This window comes from Fulmarus glacialis, unplaced genomic scaffold, assembly GCF_000690835.1.
Source record: "Fulmarus glacialis isolate BGI_N327 unplaced genomic scaffold, ASM69083v1 scaffold30715, whole genome shotgun sequence".
NCBI lineage: Eukaryota > Metazoa > Chordata > Aves > Procellariiformes > Procellariidae > Fulmarus > Fulmarus glacialis.
The window spans coordinates 2,003-7,788 of record NW_009214150.1 but is presented as its reverse complement, the minus strand read 5'-3'; positions in this window follow the sequence as shown (position 1 = coordinate 7,788).

The window sequence follows — 5,786 nt, the reverse complement described above, 5'->3', positions numbered from 1 at the left end:
CTGCTAGTTTCTCCACTTGCAGAATGGGATGCTGTCAAGATATGTTATTTGATGGTATCTAAAGAGATCTTCAGGTTCTCCTTGAGAGCTGGGAGCAGCTGGGGGGCCCTCAGGGAGGTCAAGGGCTGGTGCAGGCAGTGCGGTTGGGTGGGTGAGGTTATGATTCTCCATCTTTGCTTATGGAGGAGTCGGTGGGGAGGGAAGAAGGGAGCCAAGGAACTGGGACTGGAGCTTCCCGAGGTCCCTACCAGCTTGAGTCATCCCAGCTCCTCACTAAGCTCCTGGGGGGGACAGAGGAGGGTGGCTGGGACCTCTCCCACACGCCTGAGCTGGCAGCAACCTCCTCCTGCCTCCTCCCTGTCTGCCCTTTGCAGCCTTCTCCAGAGGCCGCAGCAGGAGGCTGAGGAGGAGGAGGAGGAGGGAGGAAGAAGCCGAGGTTGTCATCATTTCAAGAGCCTGTAAATCGTCCCCCCGTGCTCTCTAAGAAATGGCTATTTACCGCAGGCCCTGTAAATCCTCTCTGGAGAGGGAGCCCCAGGGAGCGCGGCGTGGGAGGATGAGAGCCCTCGATGGCTTTGAAAGAGACGGCAGAGAGATGGAGCAGGGAGGAAGAACCCAGCCCACCGTCAGCGAAGGGAGAAAATAGACCGAAACAGAGAAACTGAAAATGTGCTGAAGCAGCTGATGACAACCCAAACAGCAGGAGAAGGCTCCTGCCTGCCAATTAACGAGGCTCTGGTGCTAATTTGCCACCTTGACTGCAGCACTTCTGAGCTTGTCAGGAGAAGGCGGGAGGGGGTGTGGAAAAAAAAAGATGAGGCTGAAAAAGAGATGGCGAGGTTTCAGCTTGCCTCTTGGCTACGCAGATGTTGCTGGGCTTTGGAGAGGCAGGGGGAAGCACGGAGGGCTGGTGACGAAACGCCCCCCGCCCCCCCCCATGAGCCTGGAGTGGGAAGGGGACGATGACAAATCTCCATGGGCTTGTGTTGGCAGAGCAGCTCCAGGCCACGGCACTACCCGATCTGGGGATCTTGGTTTCCCAGGGATCACATCCTACGGTCCGCTTGGTTAGTCGGGAGAGTAAATGGCAATCCCACGCGCGCCCAGGAGCATCTCTGGTTCCTGCGGCGAAACCATGTTATAAGGAAGAAGCCGGAGCAGCCCCGTGCTGGGGCGGAGAGGTCCGCAGGCGGCTTGCCATCGCCTGCCTCCCCCAGAAACGCTGTCAAACAGCAAAACAGCTCTGCTGGGCAGCTGCCTGGTGGTTCTGTGCAGCTAACGAAGCCGGAGGAGCCCTGAGCAAAATGCTCAGCGTGAAGCCTCCTGCCAAGCGAAACATCTGATTTCCACTTCTTGCCCGTCCTGCAGCCTGAACCAAGAGGGCAGAGACCGCGGGGTGAATTTCAAGTGAAATCTGCACCAGTGTGCTGTTTGCATGCAAAGAAAAAGAGTATCTGCCAGCAAAGTGTGTTTTCTGGAGCCCTCCCAGCCCTCCCTCCTCTCCTGGGGATGTTTTACCCCCCGTGCATCCTGTGCTTTTCTCCCAGGTTGACACCAGCATCAGCTGGGAGCTATGAGGGGGGAAACTGAGGCAGGCTGGAGCAGGGATGTAGGCAGGGATGCAGATTCAGCCCTACCGCTTCTCTCCATCCTCGCTCTTCACGGCAAAACTTTCCTTGCTATTTCAGCACAGCCTGATGCGGAGATGCTCTTGGCCATGAGGCCAAAGGCAGCACCTCATGGCACGCAGGGCTGGAGGCTCAGCCGGAAAAGGGGTGAAAACACAGGAGGGGAAAAAGAGTGTAGGTTAGATAGCTGGAGCTGCGAGCTGTTCGGTTCAGGTGTAGCCGATCACAGCCCATCACCGGTTGTCTCAGGGCCGGGAGATGGAGGTGGGACCGACCCGCACCTGGGAGCCGTGAGCAGGCACGCTGGGGGAGAGCGTGGGTAACCCCATCCTGCGCCGGGGCTGGGGGCGAAACAGCCCGGCCTTTCCCCATCCTCCTTTTCCCTGGCAGAGCTGCTAAATAAACGTGTCCAGACGGAACCGGAGCGGCTGCAATCAAGCAAGCGACGGGCTCAGCTTGTTATTTAAGAGGCAGCTTTCCGGCTGCAGGGAGGAGCTGTGTAAGGTGAATAAACGCAGGGGCTTGCAAACCACTGCACAGGTAAGGAGGGCCCCAACCATACCAGTTTTTAAAAGCTAATGGGTTTGACACCGAATTCCTGGTTCGGGGAGGCCTGGCAGGGTGGAACCTGGCTTTTTGCATCCGGAGGCCAGATCCTGCCAGCTCCGTGCACGGCAGCGACTCTCCAGCCAGCCCCATTGGCGTTGTTCTTTGCAGGGGAAAGCGCTGCAAGGTAATCAAACGCTGACCCCCAGTTATTAACCTTGGCTTCTTAATAACCTCCATCGAGCGCTTTAATTGCTGAACAGGGATGGGAAGACCTGGCTGCTTCCACCCGAGATTAACATGCAGCCTGGCAGTCCCCTCCTGTCCATCCCGGTGCTGCTGCTGTTCTTTCTCCAACTCACCCACTTACCCCGAAAAAAGGTGGAAGTGGTTCTCTCCCAAAATACAGCAATTTATCAGCGAAATTCAGGAAACCACCCCCATCTTTTCCTCCACTTGGTCAGAGAGGTGGTGCAGTTGTGGGGAGCCGGTGGCCGGGGATGCGCTCGGCATTGCTGTCGCTCCTCGTCTGCTGGCCCCTGCGTTGCCCGACGGGCTGCTTTGCTGAGAGGTGTCGTACCGGCTGCTGGGCTGGGAATGCCGCCCACGGCCTCGTTCCTGATGGGAATCGGCGATTTGGGCCAAAGTCGGTGCTTTTGGGCAATACACGATGAAATTTTGCTGGGAGGCTGCGGGGAGGGGAGGCCCCAGCGCCACTCGGCCTGTCAGCATGAGGGGCAAAAACCAAGGATGCAAAGAGTTGATGGCGCGTCCCTCCGGCTGCCTGCCTGCCCCTTTCTGCCTTTTTTTTTTTTGCATTAAATTGAAAGTAAACAGCCTTCATCCACCCCACTGCCTGCACGTGGGACTGTTACTCTCAGGGCATCACCTGCCTGCCTCTGGATCCAGCACCGCGGTGGAGAAGCCCGGTGTCAGTCCCCCGCCGGGTGGAAGCTGCTCCCTCATGTCTTGGCCAGCGGCACCCCTCGAGCAGTCATCCCGACGGCTCTTTCATTCATATTGAGGTGGCTGGAGGATGTGTGACTGGTTAAGGGTGCCGAAAAGCATGGTAGAAAATGCTCTGTCTGCGGGAAACAGAGGATGGAGTTGAGGAATGTTAGCCTGACGCATGGCCCACATGACGATGGGGAGAAGAAGCGATGTGATGGCCTGGAAAGATATGTAGCAGAAGACAAAATGGTCTTTCTAGCTGGGAAGCCTGCTGGCACCCCTGCCTCTCGGTAGCCCTGCCTGCTCAGGAGCAGCAGCACTGCCGGCCCTCCCGCCCGTACCCTCCTCATCCCCAGGCAGATGTCTGCCGGCTTCCCCCGGGGAGCCGAGATGATGGCTTTGACTTCTTGTTTCCTCCTGGTGTGTTTAATTGCCTGATTTTTTTTTTTTTTTTTCCCTTTAGGACTGGGAGACAAGGGAGGAGATGTGGGCAAAGGCAGGCAGATGTATGGAGAAGAGAAGTCCAGGTGACAGATTGAGGGATGCTATAACCTGATGGATTGATAGATTAGACAGGGACTATAAATAGCGAGCATGGTTTATCTACCCCCGTTTTATTTTCCCCTCGCTTATCTCTTTATCTCTCCTGGTGTTATTTTCCTCCTGCTTATCTCTTTGTCTGTGCAACCCGAGGACGGAGGACCAGGGGGAACAACCAGGTGACAGAAGCAGGATGGATGAGTTTGGGTTACCACCGCTTTTGCAGCATCCAAGCAGGCAAGCTTTGCCAGCCAGGGAGAATTAGGAAGCAGCCTCAGATCTGTACACAGATACACTGGTTTTTTTGTTTGTTTTTTTTTTTTACCCTCCCGTCTCCTTTTCCTTGCACCCTGCCCCTCCCCTCTGCCCGCGCTCCCTGCTTTGGGGATGCTGCGGGTCGGAGGGTCGGCTCCTTCTTCTCTCTAGCCTGTCCTCAGCCAAGAAATGAGGGCAGCTGCCGAGGCAGTGAGCTCTGCTTGTCTGGACACCCAGCATTTCCAGCCGGCAGCCGGGCAGCGACGCTGCTTGATATTCTGGTCAGGCACGGAGCGCGGCAGCAGCAGCACTGGGGAAGGAGGGAGGGGAGCCCGGCTCCGCCGAGCCATCAGCTGCCAGCTCGCCTGTCCCCACCGCCTGGCTCTTCGCCCCGGCTGGCCGGGCTGAGCTGAGCGGGTGCTGGAGATGCTGGCCTCAGGGAAACCCACTGCCCCTTGATGGGTGTAGCAGAGGGAGGTGTCCAGGATGTTTAGCCTGGAGAAGAGGAGGCTGAGGGGAGACCTCATCGCGCTCTACAACTCCCTGAAAGGAGGTTGGGGCGAGGTGGGGGTCGGTCTCTTCTCCCAAGTAACCGGCGATAGGACGAGAGGAAATGGCCTCAAGTTGCGCCAGGGGAGGTTTAGACTGGACATTAGGAAAAACTTCTTCACTGAAAGAGTGGTCAGGCCTTGGAACAGGCTGCCCAGGGAAGTGGTTGAGTCACCATCCCTGGAAGTATTTAAAAGACATGTAGATGAGGCGCTTAGGGACATGGTTTAGTGGGCATGGTGGTGTTGGGTTGACGGTTGGACTCGATGATCTTAGAGGTCTTTTCCAACCTTAATGATTCTATGATTCTATGATTCTAGGATGGGTTGCACTTGGTTTGGGGCCCTTTTTAAGGGGTTGATGAATGAGAAGGCCTTGAGGAGGTCAACAAGGATACCAGAAATACGGAGCAACCTACATATATGGACCAAGCAATGGAGCTAGGACACAGAGATGACTGTCATACCTGTCTGTACAATTGTAACTGGCCAGAAAGGGTGGCTGAGGGTCAGGTATCCCCTGTCTCTTCCCATACCAGAGTTAAGGGACATCAAGTGAACCTCCCAAGGGCCATGCTTGACATGCCCGAAGAGGTGGTATGTGCCACCAGCGGGCGACCAAGCCATGGCACTGCTTACCCTGGGGCATGGTGGACGTTTACATGGGACCAGGAGGAGGTTGGACATGAGGTGCGGCTGGTGCCACGTAGGTCCTTCCCACCAGCTCAGGGATGTGTTGCATCTGCTCCAGGCACCCCACCGGGAGCAAAAGTGAGAGCCGGGGGAAGCAGGCAGGAGCTGCCGGCTCCAGGTGTGGGCAGGATCCCTCCCTGCCTCCACGTCTGATGGTCTTAACGATCTGCCTCGGAGCCCTGTCCCTCTGAGTTAATGAAGATGTGGACAGGAGACAGATGGCCAGCCCGTGAGGTGGCATCTCCCCTCCTCGGGAGGCTCGGCTAAAATCCAGAGAGCAGGACAGTGCGGAGACACGGGAGGGACACGGCGGCCGGGCACGTGCAGGAGCCTCCTCGCCATCCCCTCCTGCCACGCAGCAAGGGAAAAGCCAAGGCCAGAGATGACAGTAACTGTTCTTTTTTTTTTTTTTTTTTTTTTTTTCTCTCAGTTGTTTTTGGTTGCTCTTTTGCTCAAAAAAGGCATTTTTTAAAAAATATATTAAACAGATACATTTTACTAAGATGTCTCTTGGCTGGAGTCACCGACAAGAAATGACCCTCCCCGAATAAATAGGCTTAAAAAAAACCCTCCCAAACAAAGCAAATAAATAAATACATAAATAAAACATTTTTTTTTCTTTTTT